The sequence below is a fragment of the Dendropsophus ebraccatus genome, chromosome 6 (genome assembly GCF_027789765.1).
Source record: "Dendropsophus ebraccatus isolate aDenEbr1 chromosome 6, aDenEbr1.pat, whole genome shotgun sequence".
In the NCBI taxonomy this organism is placed as follows: domain Eukaryota; kingdom Metazoa; phylum Chordata; class Amphibia; order Anura; family Hylidae; genus Dendropsophus; species Dendropsophus ebraccatus.
In genome coordinates this window covers 71358483-71381922 of record NC_091459.1, presented here as the reverse complement: position 1 = coordinate 71381922, position 23440 = coordinate 71358483, and the positions used below count along the sequence as shown (strand labels likewise).

At 43.9% G+C, this 23440-nt stretch overlaps 1 protein-coding gene and 1 long non-coding RNA gene across 2 annotated transcripts in view; one reads left to right on the top strand and one right to left on the bottom strand.

Moving 5' to 3' along the window:
* Positions 1 to 23440, top strand: part of LOC138795706 (uncharacterized) — a 42236-nt gene that overhangs the window by 3769 nt on the left and 15027 nt on the right. The window lies entirely within an intron of this gene.
* GNB4 (G protein subunit beta 4) overlaps positions 1 to 23440 on the bottom strand; it is a 115354-nt gene that overhangs the window by 87350 nt on the left and 4564 nt on the right. Inside the window, exon 2 of the mRNA XM_069975152.1 lies at positions 22789 to 23043. The gene's annotated coding sequence lies outside the window, so the exon portion shown is untranslated. The remainder of the gene's footprint in view (positions 1 to 22788; positions 23044 to 23440) is intronic.

Genomic DNA, 23440 nt, shown 5'->3' with positions numbered 1-23440 from the left:
CAGTCGCTCACATATTCTTGTCACCTGCACCTAAAACCATCCTTAGAATCCTTCATGAGGGTTTTTGCTTTCCTCTGGATCAATACAGTAGGATTATACTAGGTTAAACTTGATGGATTTGTCTTTTTTTCAACCTTGTTAACTAATCTGTTCTTTTCTTACTGTTGAAGCTGCTAAAACTCTTACTACTACTGTAACTCTTTACTAATCGGTCTTCTCTTCTCTAAACTCTCCCCTCTTCAGTGCATTCTAAATGCAGAAGCCAGGCTCATCTTCCGCTCCAGCCATTACTGATGCCACCCCTGTGTCAGTCACTGATTACCCAACAAGTTTAGAATACAGTACAATACAGCCACCTTTATGTGCACAATGCCTTTTTGCTCTAGTTAAAAATATTTGATGGATATATTTTGTCTCAACCCTATTGTTCACAAGATTGTAAGCTCTTGCGAGCAGGGCCCTCACTCCTCTTATCTAAATAATTTGTGTGTAAGGGCCCTATTCCACAGTAACGATAATCGGCCGGATCGGGCCCATTTGGCCGATTATCGTTCGGTGAAATAGAGAGAACGATCAGCCGATGATCGTGTCATCGGCTGATCGTTAATTTAGGGCCAGAACTAAAATCATCGTTCCCCCACCGCACATCGCTACGGTTGAATAGCGGTGCGCGGCGGGCGACCGACGATTTGAGAAGAAACAGCAGCAGCTTCATCATACATTACCTGGCTGCAGGGCTTCTTCTCTGCGCTGTCTTCATCCCCGGGTCCCGCGCACTCTATCTTCTGAATGGCCGGTCAGCTGACGGAGCGCTCAGCCAATCACAGGCTGGGACCGCCGCGGCCTGTGATTGGCTGAGTGTGGCCTGTCAGCTGACCGGCCATTCAGAAGTTAGAGCGCGGGGGACCCGGAGAGAAGACGGAGCGGAGGACAAGCCCTGCAGTCAGGTAATGTATGATGCTGCAAGGACATCGGTAACGATGTCCTTGCAGCCCTCGCTCAACGATCATTGGGCCGTGGAATAGGCCCAGTAATTGAGCGGCGATCTAGCAGATCGCCGCTCGTTCACATCGTTGATCGGGCCCTCACTCCTCTTATCTGAATAATTTGTGTGTAATTCTGAAATGTCTGATTGTCTTTTTATGTACCCCTGGTATCGTAAAGTGCTTTAAAATTTGTTGATGCTATATAAATTAACTATTATCATTAATATTTCTTATAAAGTTTTGTGCTGACTGTCCCTTCTGAAGGTTGGATGAAATAAATCTTAACAATAGATATTAGTTTGCAGTATTTGTTTCTATCAAATACAGCAAAAAAAAGAAAAAAAATGATGAAACTAGTCTTAATGGGGTACTCCAGGCAAGGCACTTAATTTTACATAAGTCTGGGGATTTTTCTTTTTTAAAAATAATAAAGCGCACTTACCTCCCTGTTGGCAGCGCCATCCTGTTGTTCAGCCGCTTCCAGGTCCTGGGGTCGTGGCATTGCAGGCCACCCCAGCCAATCAGCAGTGTCCTGCCTCAGTCACTGATTGGCTGGGTGGGCCGGCAACGTCGCGGCCCCAGGACCAGTAAGCGGCTGAGGAGCAAAACAGATCGGCAGGATAGAAGTAGCTGCACTGGAACCAGAGAGGTAACGATGTTTTATTATTAAAAAAAAACAAAAAACATCTCCAGGCATATTTGATAATAAGTGCCTTGCTTGGAGTACCCCATTTAAGGAATGTTATATTCCCCCTCCCTCAGTAGATTCTGTGTGTGGGTGATGTTTTCCCTCCCTATATTTATACACTGTAAGAATTACCCTCTCCCTTTGCAGGCTGCTTTCTGTGCTCTCCTGCCTGTCAATATTCAGATAAAATTACAGTCTTTCTAATCTGCCCTTCATGAAGACTTGGTTTCCTCCCCTTCCTCACTCTGAGAAGAGTATTTGATCTATGTTAGTAGCAGCAGCAGCACCACCAGTAATTTAAAGGAGTCACTCAGACTGGGGGAATACAGTAAAAAAAATCTCTTAGAGTAATTAAGTGGAATTAAAAACAAAATTAATAAGTGATGGCTCTACAATGAATAAGCATATACAATACTTCAAAATTCAGAGGGATGGGGTACCATCAATTTGAAATGAATGGCATTCCAAGCATTGCCAGCAACTACATATTGTAAAAAAAAATAAAATAAAATAACATGTCAGAGCGAATATTTATAGATACCGGTCTTTGGTCTGTATTTGACCCATTATGGCAAAGACTGCTAAATTGCAATAAGTGGTTGAAATCAGTCAGAGATCTTGCCAACATAAAGGGGTATTCTGCTCAAACCATACTTGTTATTATCTTTAAGGGTACAAACCCACTTGCCGGATCCACAGCGAGTCCTCTCACTGCGTATTTGCAGCGAGACTCGCTGCGGATCCCGGCCCAATTCTTTCAATGGCAGACAAAATCGCAGCAGGGATGTACATGAGTTTGTCCCCAGCCCGCCCTATTAACCCCCCGGCCGCCGGAGCATATACTTTACCTGATCCCGGCTCCGGCTTGCTTCGGCGGTTCCCGGTGTCTTCAGCAAGCCGGAGCCGGGATCAGGTAAAGTATATGCTCACTCCAGCCACCCGCCCGCAGCCCTGATCGTCCCCCCCCACAGCCCCGGCCGCCCTACCTCCTCCCACCCCTGCAGCCCCGGCGGTCAGGGCTGCGGGGGTGGGAGGAGGAAGGGCGGCCGGGCTGCGGGGGGGGGGGCATCGTGGCTGTGGGCGGGCGGCAGGAGCGAGCATATACTTGACCTGATCCCAGCTCCAGCTTGCTGAAGACACCAGGAACCGCCGAAGCAAGCCGTAGCCGGGATCAGGTAAAGTATATGCTCCGGCGGCCAGATGGTTAACGGGGCGGGCTGGGGACAAACTCTGCCATTTTTGCCAGATTTTGTCTGCCATTGAAAGAATAGGGCCGGGATCCGCAGCGAGTCTCGCTGCAAATACGCAGCGAGAGGACTCACTGCGGATCCGGCAAGTGGGTTTGTACCCTTAGTCTCCTTCTCCCAGTTCTTCTCCCCCTCCCTTCCCAGACAATTGATGTAAACAAGCCCCTTCTTGCAACTATATAGGAACTTTGTAATGCTGGGAGGATTAAACACAATTAATTCATTAGCAATTTAGGATGTGATTTTTAAGGCCAAAGCCAGGAGCAGACTATAAACAGAGAACAGGTCATAAAGGAAAGACTGAGACTTTCCCTCTTTTCAAATCCATTCCTCCATTCAATAATCTGTGAGATAAATCTCTCTGTATTAACGCAAAATTAAGCTCAGTTTAACCCCGCTGTCCCTGGCAGTGATCAGACAGCAGGAGGTGGCTGCCGCACATTGCCTCCACTCGCGGCCACTGCCTAAAAAGGAGCTGCACTCCTCTCCGGGCAATTAACCCCCATAGACGCACAGTCAATACTTGGAGCTCTGCATCCAATTGCAGAAGCTTTGAGGTTGCCATAGCAACCCAAAAGCTGGCCGATGGTTCTGGGGTTGCAGGCTTAGTAACAGATCAGGCTCCTGCACTAAGGCAAAAGCCTGATCGTATGAGCTGGAAGGATGTAACTGACACCTCACACACTGTATATATAATGCAGTGCTAAAATGTATTATATGTGTGATCACTTTATCACATGGTCCTAAAAATTAAAGTAAAAAAAAAAAAATACAAAGAAACACAATACAAATACGCAATAAATTAATAAATATATATTTTCTCTATTCCCCCATTTAGGGATGGTCCGAACCTGCCGAGGTTCGGGTTCGTACGAACCTGCACTCTCGGCAATGATTTCCGCTGTCTGCCCGCTCCATGCAGCAGGTGGATACAGCCGAAGGACCGCCTGGAAAACTGGGATACAGCCATAGCCATAGGCTGTATCCCAGTTTTCCAGGCGGTCCTCCGGCTGTATCCACCCTCTCCACGGAGGTGGAAGACAGCGGGAATCATTGCAGAGACTTCAGGTTCGTACGAACCCGAACCTCGGCAAGTTCGGACCATCCCTTCCCTCATTATAAATGATCCCTTATAAACAAAATAAACATATTTGGTATTTTTTTGCGTGATCATAATGACCCCGGCTATTAACCTGTTACATTAATTATCCCCTCTGATTAACACCATAGAAAAGGAAAGAAAACACTAAACCAAATGACAATTTTTAGTTATCTCGCCATTAAAAAAATTAATTAATTAATTAATTAATTAAACATCACATGTACCCAAAAAGTGTACCAGTAAAAACGTCAGTTCATATAAAAACAACAAATAACTCCCAAAATGTTACAATTTTTATAGTATAATTGTCATACACTACAACAAATGCTATATACAATGGATATCACTGTAATCGTACTGGCCTAAAGAATAAAGATATTATGTCATATGTAGCGTATAGTAAACGGAGTTAAAAAAAAAAACCAGCTGCTAAATTGTGTATTTTATTTGTACAACCTCATAAAAAAATGAAATAAAAAATGATCAGGGTGTCACATGTCCTCCAGAATGGTACTAATGAAAACGTAAACTTGGCTCCTGTGATTTAACATAATAGCGAAAAAAAAACCTAAACAAAAAAGGCCCCCCAAAAATTCACCAGGCCTGTGCCATGTCTGAGGCACTGCGGCCACATATGGGGTATTTCTGGAAACACTGGAATAAAAGTGAATTAATAGTGAGTTGCATTTCTCCGTTAGTATTTGCTGTGTTAAAGAAAAAAAATATTAAAATGGAATTTCCCCTGCTTAAATTTCTGTGAAACATCTAAAGGGTTAATAAACTTACAAAAATGTTATTTTGAATACTTTGAGGGGTGCAGTTTTTACAATACAGGAATTTATGGGAGTAACTAACATATAGGCCCCACAAATCCACTTCAGAATTGAACTGATTCCTAAAAAGAGTAGAATTTAAAATTTTTCTGAAAACCACAGAGATAGTTAAAGGAGAAGCCCAGACAAAATCTATGTATTATCTATGTATAACATTATTAAAAACAGGTTTTGCCTGGACTTCTCCTTTAAAAGCTAAACAAGCATATATGACATGCACAGCCCAATTGTGAAATCGGATGCTAAGTTGCTATCATATCATTAAAGCGACTCTGTACCCACAATCTGACCCCCCAAACCAAAAAATCTGCTTTTAATCCAAGATCTGTCCTGGGGTCCATTCGGCAGATGATGCAGTTATTGTTTTAAAAACAACTTTTAATCCTACAGCGCTGTGTCTAATGGCCAGTGCTTACATTTGTATATGCATTAGGCTGGCACAACCTCTCCTTCCCTCCTCAGCATTAGGAATGATCCAGGAACATTAACTGCTGTTTGAGCTTTGCACAGGTGTCTTAACGGTCCAGCCCATGTTCATTATGCACACAACTGGGGAATAGGAAGCAATCTGCCTGGAGCATTCCTAATCATAAGGAGGGTGGGGAGGAGGGACAGAGAGGTGGTGCCAGCCTAATGCATATACTAATGTAAGCCCCGGCCGTTAGACACAGTGCTGCAAGTTTAAAAGTTGTTTTTAAAACAATAACTGCATCACCTGCCGAACGGACCCCATGACAGATCTTGGATTAAAAGCAGCTATCCGAAGGTACAAGTAGTTTGGGGGGGGACAGATTGTGGGTATAGAGTCGCTTTAAATACAAAAATATACAAAACCAAAAGAAATATGCCATAAAAGCTTTCAGGGGAAGGAGCCTTTCCCTTGACACCCCATCTTCACCCTGTTCCCCTATTTGTGGTGATAGTTGACTTACTTTTTATTATTTTGTAGCACAGATTTTTTCTTATGTTACACTTTGAACCCTGTACCCACCGAGAGCTTAGAATTCTCTCTACCTCATACTCCAGTTCACCCTGGACGACTAGTGGAGCAGGAGGTGGTGACAGGGACACCGGTGGCACATATTTTTTCAGCAAGGCTTTATGAAAAACGGAATGAATCTTTAGGGACGATGGTAGTTTAAGCCTAAAAGTTACTGGGTTAATAACCTCCACAATAGTATATGGCCCAATGTATTTGGGCGCCAGCTTCCCTGATTGGACTCTCAATTTCAGATTTCTAGTTGAGAGCCAGACTTTTTTGCCTAAAACATATTGATGGCCAGATATGCGTCTTCTGTTGGCATACTTTCGATAGGTCTCTTGGGCTTTAACCAAGCTCTGATGAGCTTGGGCCCAAACTGTGCACAGTTTCGAGAATATATCTTCAGCTGAAGAGTTTACAGATTCGGCGGAGTGGACGGACGAGTATCTGGGATTAAACCCATAATTACAAAAAAAAACGGCGACATACTAGTAGAGCACTGCTCATGGTTGTTTAGGGCAAACTCAGCGAGCGAAATGAAGTCACGCCATTTGTCCTGGGTATTGGACACGAAACATTTTAGAAACTGCTCCAATGACTGGTTGATCCTCTCAGTCTGTCCATTCGTTTGAGGGTGGAACGCAGAAGAGAAAGACAATGAGATCCCCAGTTTACTGCAAAACTCTCTCCAAAACTTAGCAAAAAATTGGACACCCCTATCGGAAACAATCTTCTCCGGGATCCCATGCAAGCGTAACACATAATTGACAAACAGAGTGGCTAATAAGCAAGTTCTGGGGAGTTCACGCAGTGGAATAAGATGACACATCTTAGAAAAGCGATCCACCACCACCCAAATGACAGTTTTACCCCTATATAGTAGTAGGTCCATGATAAAATGCATAGATAAGTGCGTCCAAGGTCTTGTAGGGACCGGCAGAGGGTGTAACAACCCCTCCGGTGGTCTACAGGGAACCTTGGATCGAGCACAGATTTCACAGGCTTCAACAAACGATTTAACATCTCGGCCCCAGGTTGGCCACCAGAAATGACATAAAAGCAGATATTTGGTTCCAGCAATACCAGGATGTCCTGCCAACACAGAACTATAAATCTCTTCCAATACTCGGAGACGAAGATTCGGCGGCACAAACAAGAGAGACTCAGGAGTGTTATGGGGGGGCCAGACTTTGAGACTGCGTGACTAGAGTCACTAAGTCTGGTTGCAAAACTGATACTACAACCCCGGCTTTTAGTATCGTATCGACACGGTTTTCGGACGTAACTTCAAAATCAAAGCTGCGGGAGAGGGCGTCAGCCCTGATATTGCGAGAACCAGGTCGATAGGTGATTTCAAAGTCGAAACTAGTAAAGAACAACGCCCACTCGGCCTGCCATGGAGAAAGACGTTTAGCAGTATCGAGGTAAACTAAATTCTTGTGGTCAGTGAGCACCGTAACTTTATGTTTGGCCCCTTCCAAGAAGTGCCTCCACTCATCAAAGGCCATCTTGATGGCCAATAGTTCTCTATTGCCAATATTGTAGTTGCGTTCTGCCTGCAAATTTTTTTTCCGAGAAGAACGCAACCGGCCACAGGTGGGTAAGGGTGTCCGACCCCTGGGACAAGACTGCCCCCACCCCTACCTCGGACGTGTCTACTTCGACAACAAATGGGCGTTCTAAATCTGGAGTCGGAGTCAGTACTGGAGCTTCTGAGAAGCAGTGTCGAATGCCTCAATAGCCTCTCTGGACCAGTGTACAAGGTCTGCTCCCTTTTTGGTCAAATCGATAAGAGGCCTAGCTATGATGGAAAACCCCTTAATAAATTTCCTGTAATAATTAGCAAAGCCTAAAAACCTTTGTAAGGCCTTCAGGTTGTTAGGTCGTTCCCAATTTTTAATGGCCACCACCTTGACCGGGTCCATGCTAAACGAATGGGGAGTAATATTATAACCCAAGAACGAGACCTCCTGGAGGCCAAACTGGCATTTCGACAACTTGGCATAAAGATTATTTTGTCTGAGAAGCTCCATTACAGTACGGACATGCAACACATGGGAAGAACAATCTGGGGAAAATATTAAAATATCATCAAGATACACCACTACAAACCGTCCAAGGTACTCACGAAAAACATAATTTACAAAGTGCTGGAAGACCGCCGGAGCATTGCATAACCCAAAGGGCATGACGAGATACTCGAAGTGGCCCTCTGGGGTATTAAATGCGGTCGTTTACTCATCACCTTCCCTGATGTGGATTAGATTGTATGCTCCCCACAGGTCCACCTTGGAAAACAAATTGGCTCCCACGATTTGTTTAAACAGTTAGGGAATCAATGGCAACGGATGTTGATTCTTAACCGTAATCTTATTCAACTCCCGGTAGTCAATACAGGGACGGAGACCCTCGTCCTTTTTGCCAACGAAAAAGAACCCCGCCCCCATGGGAGAAGAAGATGGGCGTATATGACCTTTACGCAGGCTATCCTTTATATATTCCCTCATAGCTTCTCTCTCCGGACAGGACAGATTGAATATGCGACCTCGAGGGTATTTGACACCAGGAAGTAGCTCAATAGCACAATCATACGGTCTGTGTGGCGGTAATTCCTCCACTGGCTTTTCGTCGAACACATCAACGTAGTCTGACAAAAATTCCGGAACCTCCCCTTCTCCGGAGCAGCATTCCGCATGAGACACAGCAATACAGTGGGAGGCACACCCAGGCCCCCATCGTACCAGTTCCCTGTTGGACCAGTTAAAGACGGGATTGTGAGTCTCCAACTAGGGCAACCCCAGAATCACGTCAGACGACAAGTTATGCATAAGTAAGAAATCGAGTCTTTCCGCATGGACAGACCCCACCTTGACCTCAAGACAAGGTGTCACATAGCGTACATTCCCCTGGGCAAAAGGGGCAGAATCTGCTCCAGTGACATTAACAGGACGCTAAAGCAGCAGGGGACATACCCCCAAACCAGAAAAACACATAGGATTAACAAAGTTAGGGCCCTATTCCCCCGGACGATTATCGTTCAGATTATCGTTAAATCGTTCGAATCCAAACAATAATCGTTCGGTTGAAATGCAGTTAACGATTAACGACCGAACGAGAAATCATTGATCACTTTATAATACCTAGACCTATTTTTATTGTTGCTCGTTCGCAAAACGTTCGCATTGAATAAGACATCGTTCGGTCGTTCGCAATAGATACGAACGCAATAGCGAATAAATAGCGAAGAAAAACAATTGCAATTACAATCATAAGTAACGATTATTGTTCCATGGAAATGCGTGAACGTTTTCAGGTCTTTCGCAATAGCGGTCGTTTGAGATTGTTAATCGGTAACGATTATGCAAACGATAATCATCCGGTGGAATAGGGCCCATAGTTGAGGATCCAGAATCAACCTGAGCATACCCATTAATACTTTTATACCCCACAGACAAAGAGATTATTTTTGAAGGTTACCTGTGCGCCTGAGAGACCCCTTCGATAATCTCTCAGGTGCTGAAGTTTTCCGGCGATGGGCCCGGTCTGGAAGGGCATTACCGAACTTGGTGTCCTGTTCTTCCACAATAAAAACATTAGTTATTCTGCAGGCGATGGGCACGTCGGGCTTTAGCATCGGTGGCATCCACTTACATAGGCTCTTCGGGTGATGGTAAGACAGGGAGGGAAGGCTTGGGGTGTGAGAGCGGTGACATGGAGGTTCTAGGGTGGTCAGGGGTACCCTTCTCTCTCTGTCGGTCCCTGAAACGCCGGTCAACTCTGATAGCTAGAGTCATGCTGTCCTCAAGCGAGTCAGGAGTAGGGTATGCCACCAACATATCCTTCAATCTGTCACAAAGACCCACCCGAAACTGATATCGGAGGGCCGAATCGTTCCACGTGGAGAGACCGCTCCACTGCCAGAATTTTGAGCAGTACTCCTCCACTGGATGTTGGCCCTGTCTCAACCCGGTCAGCTGACGTTCAGCATTAGCTGCACAGTCCGGGTCATCATACAGTAGACCTAAAGCTGAAAAGAACTGGTCGGGGTTCTGTAGGTCAGGGGAGTCAGGTGATAGGGAAAATGCCCACTCCTGTGGTGGCCCTTGGAGGAGGGACATGATAATGCCTACCTTCTGAGCCTCATCCCCTGAGGAACGAGGGCGCAACCTAAAATACAATTTGCACCCCTCCCTGAAGGCAAAGAATTTCCTCCTGTCCCCCGAGAACTTATCAGGAAGCTGAACAAGTGGCTCAGGAGGTGTTGGGGAGGTCACCGTGAGCTGTCGGGGTGACGTCTCCTGTTCCTGGACCCTTACAGCGAGCTCCTGAACCAGTGTTTAGTCGCTGCATTTGGTCCACAAGGTACACAAGGGATAGTCAATAAGTCAGGCGGAGATCAGAACACAAGTAAGTCAGGCAGAAGGAATTAGGACGGGGTTCGCAGAAATAGGACAGGGGGAGCTGGGATCAGAATGAACCAATAGCCAGCGATTACCAACTGGCTTTAACTTTACTTTATACTGGATCAGGAGCCCAGACCAGACACTGATTGGTCCGGTCTCCTGATTTCAGCAACAATACAGCTGCGGCGCTGCAGGCCGAGTGGCAGAGCGATCTGTCACTCAGCCTGCACGGGAGCCGCATCAGCTGTGCTGGCCGGCCGACTGTCACGTGAGACCGTGGCGCCCCCGGTTACTAGGGACGCGGTCGGGTCTCCGTGACGTCACTCGGCTCCGGCGGGTGGAGCTCCGGCGCGCTCTCGAGCCGGCCGCCGGAGCCGAGCCCGAAGAAGACGCCACTGGAGCCAGGTCAGGTGAGTTCCTGACAACTGGTTATAATTTTTGTGTTGATTCATATGGTTTGATTTTACCATTTGTATTTGGCTGTAGGGACAGTGTAATTGCAATTTATTCAAACTGGATGTAGGACATATTTGTATAGGGGTGTCATTGTGGGTGGTACCACACAGGGTACTTCCATGTTGGTGTTTTTTAAATGTTTTTAGTTTTGGCACTATTCATATGTAATATTGTACCTGTCGCAATAAAGTACTTTTATTGGTTTACATTTTCTCTGGTGTGCTTTGGTGCTTTTATGGCATATTCCTTTTTGTTTTGTCAGTTTTAAAAAAAATAGGCTCTGGGAATTAAACTGTCGTTTTTTATTGTTCTTTTTTGCAGAAATCAATAGTCCAGGCGATTTTAAGAAAGTTTGTAATTGGGTTTATTAGGCAAATATGCCATTATATGCATTTAAAAATACTTTCCCTAGGCCCCCCTCATCTCCTTTCTGTCATCCACTGCTCATTATCAGGAAATCTCAACTCTTTTACATCAGTCGAGCCCTGTGTAACCTACTGAGAGGGGAGGGGGGAGGAAGATTAGTCAGCAGCAGAGAGCAGAGAACAAAGGATTACACAGTGGGAGATGCGTGAAAGCCAGTATTCAGAGGTCAGAGCTGACTTAGCCCGGTGATGTAGCTGTAAATTAACTTTTGGTGCCTCATCTCCCTCCCCCCCTTCCCTCTCCACAGAAAACCATGAAGACAGGGGGGAGCTTCAAACTGCTTTTTCATGATAGAAATGCATTTTTCAGCTAATAAACCCAATTACCGTATTTTTCGCTTTATAAGACGCACTTTTTTTCCTCCCAAAGTGGGAGGAAAATCTAAGTGCGTCTTATAAAGCGAAGACGGCTCCCAAGCAGTGCAGAGCACCGCATGGAAGCCGTCCCGCCCGCCCCCTGTATTGCCGCTCACTATGCATATGCATAGTGAGCGGCTCTGAGCGATCCCCTCCGCCTGCCCAGCCTGCCCCTCCATCGCCGCTCAGCTGAGCTGATCAGAAGCCCGGGAAAGTGCAATGAGCAGCACTTTCCTGGGCTCCTGATCGGCTGTCAGCTGAGCGAGCGGGCGGAGGTGGTCCCGGAACTCACCTGTCCGGCGGCCCCAGCAGCTCCTGTCTCCCGTCGGCCGTGCGCACTTCCGACATCCTCCGGGCACAGGCAGCGGGGTACAGAGACTGCCTGTGTCCTGGATGTGTTTTGCAGCCTCTATCATTCATGATAGAGGTTGCAGGACACTTCCGGCACAGGCAGCGTCTCTGTACCCCGCTGCCTGTGCCCGGAGGATGTCGGAAGTGCGCACGGCCGACGGGAGACAGGAGCTGCTGGGGCCGCCGGACAGGTGAGTTACTGGTTTGTTGTTTTAGGGGGGAAATGGCTGCTATGGGGGGCACAGGGTACTAATGGGGTAACTGGCTACTATGGGGGCACTGGCTACTATGGGGGTCACTGTCTACTATGGGGGTCACTGGCTACTATGGGGGCACTGGCTACTATGGGGGCCACTGTCTACTATGGGGGTCACTGGCTACTATGGGGGTCACTGGCTACTATGGGGGCACTGGCTACTATGGGGGGATTGGCTACTATGGGGGGATTGGCTACTATGAGGGGCACTGGCTACTATGGGGGGATTGGCTACTATGGGGGGATTGGCTACTATGGGGGGCACTGGCTACTATGGGGGGCACTGGCTACTATGGGGGGCACTGGCTACTATGTGGGGCACTTTATGGGGGATTGGCTACTATGTGGGCACTATATGCTATCTCCAAACTGTGACAATGAGCAAAATATTTTTTTTTCTATTTTTCTCCCCTAAAATCAGGGGTGCGTCTTATCAAAAGGTGCGTCCTATAAAGCGAAAAATACGGTACAAAGTTTCTTAAAATCGCCTGTACTATTAATTTCTGCAAAGAAAAAAAATTTAACCGACAGTGACACTTTAGGGTCAAAACAGGCTGCAGAGGCAAGGGGTTAACTCTCCCAGCATTACAAAGAAGCAATGAAGTCGCAGATAAAGACTTGTTTACACCAGCCATCTGGGAAGGAAGGAGAGGGACGGAGAGAAAAGCTAACACACAGATTTTTGTGTCTTTAGCAGAAAGCAGCAGCTCTAAATTGGGGGAAGGGGGAGAATAGTTAATGAATGGAATGGAATGAATTGTCGGTCTCATCATGGGCAGCAGCGTATAAAAAGTTATTTTTAAGTGGAATGGATACAGACAAGGTACAGGTCAGAAATATTTTAATATATTTGCTATGTACATAATCAATTGTAAATGGGCACATAACCTTTTCATGTCACATGCATTTCATAAATCAACAGTACACGTGAGACTGACCACTCTCACTTCACTGCTCTCAATTCATCTGTCTTGAGAGAACAAGAGATGAGACGGATTTACAGCTTCACTGAGGAATCAGATTACAGCTGCTGCCCGCAGAAGTATATACAGAAGAGTGGGTGAAGGAGAAAAGGAAGCTGCAGACAGAGAGAGAGAGAGAGAGAGAGAGAGAGGCAGACACACAAAGTTGCCACTACTTCTTCTACAAAAGATCCTGCTCCCTTATCCCAGTGCTAGATTCAGAAAAATTATTGAGTACTGCTCCAAAATCTATATGGTCCAGGAATGATTCCTTATGTTCACGAATGAAAGAGAGATGCGTGCGATTCTGAAAATTTACCGAATTGGCATGAACCATTATAAGAATACCACATAACACTAAAATTCCATTAAATACCATCAAACTTGTATGCCCTCTGATGGAGTTGCCACTACGTTATTCTTCATAGTGATAAATGTTTAACTCAAAAAAAGCAAAAAGACTAGTCAACCTCTGCAAAATAATGACTTTTAGACAAACCGATAAGTTTAAAGAGCTGGTCCGTGAACACTGATAATACTGTTAAAATGTCATGGTATTTGGAATAACAGGCTAAAAGTATCAGCTGAATGCATCACATGACATTCCTCTAATATCTGCTACTTCTTTGTATTGAATTAGGGCCATGCATTATTGAAGAAATGTTGCTCTTTTCTAATGTCATACATAAAAAGTGTTTTTTTTGTTGTTATTTTTCTCCAGATAATCTCATCACCTCCACTGTGGGTAGGACCTGCACATTCAAGAACTAGCTGTATAAGGCTTTGTTCACACAACGTAAGGGACCGGCTGTTCCGTGACGGGTCACGGAACGGCCGGTTTCTGCCCGGATCATCCCGGCCAGTACTTAAGTTCATTGAATTGTGGCCGCAGAAAACTGACATGTCAGTTAATTGCGGCGCTGCACATATCCCGGCCGGAGCGCATACGATGTGTGTATACGCTCCGGCCGGGATCCCATTGAAAATAAGGCATTGTTCCACCCCGCAAAAAGTACGGCCGTTGTTGTCGATGGCAACAACGGCCATACTTTTACAAAGTGTGAACATAGCCTAAGGATGTTTGTGTTTTGTTTTTGATTTGGAAGTCTAAACATTTGCTATACATTGCTATACATCCAACCAGTGACCATGTGACACCCTGATGTGTGGATTGCCATAACAATCCTAAATTATGCAGTAACAGACAAAAATCTTCTTCCTTTACAAGTTTCAGGTTTTTATTAGTCATGGCTTATTTATGGTATTAGGACCGGATGAAACAGCTTCTTTATCACTGTCCTGTCTAGTGATGCACAGTGCGTACGCAAGATGGTGAGCATTTTTCTTTAGGCTACGTGCACACAGAGTAAAAGTGGCGGAATTCCGCAGCGGAATTCTCTGAAGGCCCTGTTCTGAACACGTCTAGGGGTTAAAGGGTTGTTTTTGCACTTTTGCTTTTTCCTCCTTATGTTTATAAGGCCGTGGTGTTTGCATTTGGACACCAATTGTACTTTGCAATGACAGACTTGATTTACCCATAAAATATGCTGTGAAACGGGAAAAAATCATTTGTGCTTTCAAATTATAAAGAAAGAAAAAAAAAGGAATTTGTTTTCATTTTAGGGAGTTTCGTGTTTGCCCTATGGTAAAACCGACTGACATGTTATCTACATTCCTCAAGTCAGTACGATTACAATGATAAGTAACTTGTATAGCTTTTATTTTATTTGATGGCTTTTAAAAAATTAAAACCTTTTAAAATAAAACTACATTTTTTTTTAAATTTCTCTATTCCCATCCTTATAACGCTTTTATTTTTTGTTCCATGGGGCTATGTGAGGTGAGTGTTTTTACGCCATGATGTGTTCTTTCTATCGGTGCCTTGTTTGCGTACATGCAACTTTTTGATCACTTTTTATTACAATTTTTCTGGATTTGATATGACCAAAAATGCGCAATTTTGAATTTTTTGGCGAGATCAGAAATGTAATAATTTAATAGTTCGGGCTATTACGCATGCGGCGATACCTAATATGTTTGTTTATTTACATAGTTAATACGGTTGAAGAAAGATACAAGTCCATCAAGTTCAACTAAGGAAGGGATGGATGCAGGGAAGGGGGGTATACAAAGAGGGGATGGATATAGGGAAGAGGGGTGGATGATGATAGGTCCAATACATATGGATTTATGTTATTTTGGTCTAAGAACTTGTCTAAGCCTGTTTTGAAGACCTGTTTTTGCTGTGACCAGATCCTGGGGTATGCAAAAAAAGAGTCCGTGAAGCCTCGGTTGCGAGTGTCAAAACACGGGATAGCCAGATATCTCAAGCCTGTTGCCACAGGGTGCCTCCATGATGGGGAGAGCACCACACTACCCTGATAGGTAGCCCCTTAAGTCCCACTCGGTTGCGAGTATTGGAACATAAATAGGGAATCAACAGGGTGGCCCCTTTTTGTCAATGCCTAACTCAAGGTGCGAGTATTGCGATCATGACAAGGGCTTGCTAATGCAGGCATCTATCTACAGACAGCCGTTTCGGTGATTTTGCCCCTTGTCAGTGTGGAGCAGGATTCTGGCTAGTTGGGGCAATGACTAATCAACCAATAAAACACAGTAATCACTGAACTCAAGGAGAACAGTGAAAAAATTCCAAGGAAGTACTTAATCAAGAGTCTCCACTGATGCCCCCAAAAATTTAACTATGCAAAACTGGAGTGCGTGGAGCCTCTGTTGCGAGTCTCAAAACACGGGAATAGCCAGATATCCCTGTTGCCACGGGGTGCCTCCAAGATGGGGAGAGCACCACACTACCCTGATAGATAACCCCTTAAGTCCCACTCGGTTGCGAGTATTGGAACATAAATAGGGAAACAACAGGGTGGCCCCTCTGATCCTGGGGTAGACTGTTCCACAGATTCACAGTTCTCATGGTAAAGAAGGCTTGTCACCTCCGGAGATTGACCCTTTTTTCTCCAGTCGGAGGCAGTGTCCTCTTGTCCTTTGAGGGGGTTTTACCTGGAACATCTGTTCCCCATATTTCTTGTAGGGGCCATTTATATATTTAAATAAATGAATCATATCTCCCCTTAAACGTCTCTTCTCCAGACTTTGTTTACATTTATAAAATGGGAAAAGGCGGGTGATTTGGACTTTTATAAGAGAGGATTTTTATTTTCCAAAAAAAAAAAATTATCGTTTTTTACATTACCTAGAAGTCCCCCTTGGGGACTTGTATATACACAGCACAGATCCATTAGATCTGTAATCCATTGCTCCGAGCTGCTGCAGCCTGTAGCAATGTATTGCCAAGCCGGGACCAGCATCATTGTGGCTGGAACAACCTCTCTGTCCCTCCTCCCCGCCCTCCTTATCATTAGGAATGCTCCAGGCACATTGCTTCCTATTCGTCAGCTGTGTCAGCCTGGCACATGGACTGGATCGTTAAGACACCAGTGCAAATGTTCAGCAGAGAAAATGTTCCAGTTGCATTCCTAATGATGAAGAGGGTGGGGAGGAGGGACGGAGTGGTGGTGCAAAGTTAGGGCACAGATACTCCCGTAGGGCACGGGCTGCCAGTTTAAAACTAGTTTTTTAGCACAATAACTGCATCACCTGCCAAACATACCGCAGGACAGATCTTGGATTGAAAACAGCTATCTGAAGGTACAAAGGGTTCGGGGGGGTCAGATTGTGGGTACAGAGTCGCTTAATTAGTCGGGAGTGGTGCCGTTCAGAGCAGGGTCCCAGGTACATCATGGGACGCGAAGGGGTTAAGATAGAAAGTGATGGTGTATCCTGACCTTTTTGGCTGACCTCTGGGACCTGCACTGTTCATATAGACATAGACATGGTGTACTAGTGGTGAGGACGGGACTAGGCCCAAGGTTGTGCACCAGTCAAGAGCCTCTAGACGTAATCCATTGCTAGTAACAGGACTGGGGCTTACTAGTGATAGGGACTGTTGAGGGTGGGGGGGGTGGCAGGGATCTGTCAGGTCTCAAACAATCAGACTTTCCACAGTATGGGTATGTTCACCCTGAAGAATCATTGAGGAATTTGAAGCAGAATCTGTGCTTAATTTCCTGCAGATTCCGCTTGAAATTCCACCCGTAAATATTAACACAGCAATATACTATTTTGTTCAATGTAATTTCCGCTCTCGTTCACACAGTGGAATTTTTACGTGGAATCTTCCACCACGGATTGCTTTCTGACCAAAGAATTGACATGTCAATTCTTTTGACGGATTCCACTAGAGAAATCTTATAGAAGTCATTGGGGCTTGAATTCTGTTTTAATTCCGCTCCAACTCAAAAAGAAGAGGAAATTTTTCCCAGTAAACTTCCCTCTTCAATTCCTCGCCCATTGCTCAGTGTATGTTCACAATGAGGAATAGGAAGGAAATTTCAAGTCGAATCGGCCTAATTTTATGGGTATTCCGCTTGAAATTTCACCCATAAAATATGTGCAGAGCAATGTCCCATTGACTTTCCTTCTGTTGTTTACACGGCGGAATTTACAAGCGGAATGTTTCTCTGCAAATTCGCTTTCCACCTAAAGAATTGACACGTCAATTTCTTGGGCATATTCTGGTGGTTTTGTTGAGCTGCTGGCATCATTGTGCAAGTTGTTGAATATATGTAGTGAAAAACCGTGAACAGTAGGTATACTGACCAGGAGTCAGGGTTGGGCTGGGCCACAGGAGGACCGGAAAATACTCCGGTAGGCCCCAGCCCCCCACACAGGCAGGGCCCCCCGACAGTGACAGTGCTGCCACTCTATCAAAGCTGTCACCTGACTGAGCCCTCACTTACCCAGTCAGGTGACAGCATCAGTGTTTGGCCTACCCACTAAATGAGGGTGTAAAGGGGCCAATACAGATGTGCAGTTTGTAGAGAGGTGAGGATGGTGCCAGAGTGAGGACCCTAATATGTCTGTCTGGCAGATCCTGTGGATTTGTGGCTCGGAGAAGTTTTCATAACAGCCCAGGGCAGATGGAGAAGAAGATGAAAAGGGAAAAACTCTGATCAGAGAAGACATCCCCTGTGAGTGACCTGATGTATTTGATGCAGTGTAGTAAATATGGTGTACAGAACCTGTGAAGGGCTGGGTCTAGCTCTATATGACTGTATGAGTTGATAGTGATCTTTGTACAGTGGATTTTATTCAGTAGCAGCGGTGGTGTTAGTCAGAATGTGTTGGTGTTAGTCAGTATGTGGTGGTGTTAGTCAGTAGCAGTGGTGGTGTTAGTCAGTGTGGTAGTATTAGTCAGTTTGCGGTGGTGTTAGTCAGTATGTGGTGGTGTTAATCAGTGTGTGGTGGTATTATTTGTTACGTGTAATCTGGTACTGTTTTATTCGATTTAGTATACAGGACTTGGTCAGTAACAATATGGTGGTGATGGTAGTGGTTGTCGTGTGGCAGTAATATTTCCTTCGTATATACTGGTATTATTGGTAATACTGGTCTCAGTATACAGGATTTGGTCAGTAACAGTATGGTGGTAATATCTATGGTTACAATGTTTTCTTCCTATATATTGGTATTATTATTGGTAATATCGGTCTTGGTATATATATGCCAATAGCATTGCTTGGTCGAGAAAGTCGAGCCCTCTCCAGTCTGCAGGTGTTCTGAGAGTTTTAGTTTAACTGAAAATGTTATTCACAAGGGATTTGTCACAGATACAGATGATTCCAGGAAAGGACGGGGTCAGCATGTCATGTCTCACTGGTTCTATATTGGTGGGCCCCAAGGATCATTTCCTCTGGTGGGCCCCAGGTATCCCAGTCAGACACTGCCAGGAGTTATAGTATTATGAAGTGGAAAGGTTTAGGTAGGTTAATAGATACTGGATATACAAGAAGTTAAATTTTTTGAAAAAGGTATGTAGAAAGGTTCACCGGCACTACTCCTGCTGTATGGCGTGGAAGAGCAGTCGGGCGTGCTTGAGGCTATAGCCAGTACACATAGGGGGTGCTCCTTAGAATGCACGTTAAGATATCAATGTATACTTAAGATAAGGGCACTCACCCAACTGTAGTGTGAAAATGGCCATCATGACAAAGCTGTAACACGGTATGGCATCTGCTTCGACTCGGGTGAGTGCCCTTATCTTTTCTTCTACATACAAGTATACATTAATTTTTTGAAACATACAGTTTTTGATGTAGAGAGGACATGTTGTCTGAGATGACAATTACCACTGTTTTTGGAATAAGCTGTGAACAGATAAACTGCTGTATTAAAATACAGCTTGCTATTTGTTGACGCAAACCAAGAAGCATGCAATTCACTAGAATGCCACTTGGATCATTATAGGGGTTATGTAGAATTAAAAAATCATGGCCACCTTCTTCCAGAAACTGCACCAATCTTGTCCTCAGCTTGGGTGTGGCATTGCAGCTCAGTTCATTTGAAGTACTGTAAATGGAGCTGAATTGTAATAACACAAACAACCTGGGGATACATATAGTGCAGTTTCTGCAAGCAAGTAGCTGTGTTTTTCTAATCCTGGATAAGCTTTTTAAGATTCAACCTTCACTTGAACTAGATATGACCAATCCAAATGATTCAAACACACTCATTATAACTGTTTTATGGATGCCAATGGACCCACCTTCCAGGATTAATGGAAACCCCTAATACTGGCATGTAGAAACTATTATTCCCATTAAATAAATCGGAAATACAACTAAATAGTTGATATTCTCATATATTGCACTATATATTTGCTAAACCAAAAGTCAGAAATCATTGCTTTCCTGTTTACAAAGGACAATTAAATACCACACAATTTCACTTAAAGAACACTGTTCTTGCCTGACATCCTGTAACATAAAATATTCATTATACGTAATGGTAATTTTATTTGGACTTTACTTATTAGTCACCGATCACTAAGTATTTCACTTGACTTACTACATGGTAGGTTGTATATTCTCCTGACATAATGTTACATATTATAACTTCACTCTTCCTATGGTACTTTTAATTTGTATTATGCCACATTATGTATTACATTTATATTGGTCAGCATTTGTACTAATGCATAATGCAGATCTGTGTTAAAGAAGACTTCAGAAGAAAAGGATTTAGGGGTAGCAATTTCTGACATTTGTGATAGAGCTCTAGTGAGACCATACCTGAAATACTGTATCCAATTTTGGAGACCTCACCTACACAAAGATATTGACAAATAGAACTAATCCAAAGGCAGGCTATAAAAATGGTGAAAGGTCTTCAGCATAAAAACATACAAGGAAAGAATTAAAGGGATTGTCTGGCAGTCATCCTTTTTTAATATATTGCTGCTGGTGGGTGTAAAGCAATTAATATCCTATGCTTACCTCTCTACGTTCCCTCTGTGTCCTTCTCTGGTGTCGCCAGTCTCCCCCACTGACTGAAAAGCCTCCACTTCCAAGATTAACTTGTCTTGGAAGTGACAGCCCACTCAGCCAATCACTCACTGAGATGGGACAGGCCCTTCACCAGTGATTGGCTAACAAGCTGTGACTCCAGAGACAAGTTTGTCTCAGAAGTGGAGGCTGTGCAGTCAGCGGGGGACACTGGCCACCCCAGAAGAAGACACCAAGGGAGCATGAAGAGGTAAGGAGAGCATATTTATTGTTTTATATGCACCAGCAGCAATATATTAAAAAAGGCCAACAGTTGAACAAGGAACAAAATCTGTATAGTCTAGAGTAGTGCTTCTCAATTCCAGTCCTCAGGCTTTACCAACAGGTCATGTTTTGAGGATTGCCCATACAAAGGACACCTGTGATAATATCTGATGCACTGGGTATAATTATCTCCCCTGTTCCATACTAAGGAAATCCTCAATACATGACCTGTTGGTGAGGCCTGAGGACTGGAATTGAGAAGCACTGGTCTAGAGAAAAGAAGGGAAAGAAGGGACATGATCGAAACCTAAATAAGGTTTAGGAGAGAAGTGTCTTTAATAAGAAACTGAACACAAAAACAAGGGGAAACAATCTTAGGTTAGTTGGAGGTAATATCAGAAACAACATGATCATTATTACTTTTCTGAAAGAGTAGTAGATGCTTAGAACATACTTCCAGCAGATGTGGTGGGGGTAAATCTACAGTAACTGAATGTAAACCTACCTGGGATAAACATATACTGTATCTATTCTAAGATAAAAACAGACAAAATAACATAAGGGCGGACTACGTGGATCAGGTGATCTATTTCTTCCGCAAAACTTCTAATTTGCTACTATTTTGTCTTCTTTGCTCATACCTAAACTCTGAGGGCAGAGTGTTTGGGGGGGGGGGGGGGGGGGGGGGGGGGGGGGGGGGGGGGGGGGGGGGGGAGTCGACTCCTCTTGATAGGGTGAGATATGCTTATTTCTTGATGTTAAATTTCAAAAAAGTTCAATACAACATTTAAATCAATGTTTTTCACTTACTACACATTTTTTTACTGCTTATATAAGCCATTAAAATGTACGGTAATTTGAGTATCCCTGATTAACATTTACCTTGTCATCCTCTATGACTAGATATAGTAAACTAAGCATTATGCCCATGTGGTCCACCATCATATCACTAGTTATCTGTACTAAATTTCATTTGCTGGGTAATTGATGCAGAGATGTAATCTGCTATGACTAGAGTCTTATTCTGGATCCACACACATCCTAATAATAAATTGAACCTGACTAATATATGTCTCTTCATAATCTTTACTATGTATCTATAGTATTACATACATACATACATACATACATTTCATACTAAAATCATTACTGCTTTGTAGGTGACACTATAATGGGGCACATACTTATAATGTTCCAAGAACTGGGCCACTGTTTATAACAGTTATCTACTTTATTGGAATATCTGCACCATTTTTCAAATGATTGGTGACTACAACCATTCCATCCTAAGAGTCACGTGTGCCCGCTATTTGGCATTAAACAAATGACATTACAGGCAACTATCTTGCCACGCCTATTCCAAACAACCAAGAAAAAAATCCATATTGAAGCTGCTCTAGAAAAAAACATTCAGAAATAGAATTCACGTTTACACATGTAATTAACTAATTTCTAAAGAACAACACCTTGATGCATGTAACCCCGAGTAAGAAAATGGAGCACGGCTGGACGAATAATATTATAAAACATGTATGGACTAAATATAAACTAGGAGGCATCACACATTATACATAAGCCTGAAAAGCTGAATCCAAAGGATCTACCAGGCAACAGAAGGGATCATATGTGTTTCAAACTGAGTGATGTAATCCAGCCTACCAAAGTGGCACCATGCACATGGGCACACCCACAGCGACACACAGATATACAGCATCTTCTTGTGTCTCCTCTGTGTCACTGTGATAAGCAGCAGGAAAGATCTATTACCTCTCCCCCTACAAGGATATCCTCCCCATTACATAAATCACACTCAGCATTGCAGTCCCTCCCTGTGCAACATTTCCTGATGCATAAATACAGATGTCTAATGTGTGATCTGCAGTTATAGCTGGGAATTGCATATGTATATAGCATACATATGCACTGTGTATGTACAGTACTTATATATACACACAGTATATCGTGTTTCTAAAGATGATGGTGTACAAACATGCATCATCACACTGCATATGCAGAATAACATCTATAATCAATAATGTTACTCATCAGACAACATCAATATAATGAAAAGGTTACATAGTCTTATAAGGAGGGTAAGGGAAGAAAAGGACTTACATACAGGCTAAGTGGAAGGCTGTGGATCGCATGTAATTGTATTTTCCAGCTGAGATCCTTTTGTCCTGTCTCTCCGTCTGCTGTAAGGGAAGCTGATGGAAGGAGGCAGTGGAATGGATGCTTTCATGCTCCTGCCCACCCAGAACGCACAGGATGCTGGGCATTGTAGTTTAAATGCATAGCATCACTTCCATCCTGTCTGCTGCTTAGCTACATCATGGTTTGTGTATCTAGTACAGTGAGCTGTGAACCCTGCTAAGAAAATACATGAAGACAATGGAATAAATATGCTAATCTACAATAAAACTGTGGAGCAAGAGAATTTGTTTAATATCAAGTGGTCTAGTGTTGCCCATTATAACCAATCACAGCTCAGCTTTCATATAATAATCATCTCTGGTAAAATTAAATCTCTCCCATAGTACATATTATAATTTCTAGCGAATCCATTCTAATTTTGGAAATGTTTTTCTATTTTAGCTGATTTCTGCCGACAATCTTCTAAAATAATAGACCGGGTAAATATCTATTTTTACACAGATAGGCTGGGTTCACACGCTGTAACTGTGCGGCTGTATTTTTTATGCGGCTGTAAATGTGCGGGTGAAACTCCGGCCGTGGGAAAAAATAGACATGCGGCTCAAAACATACG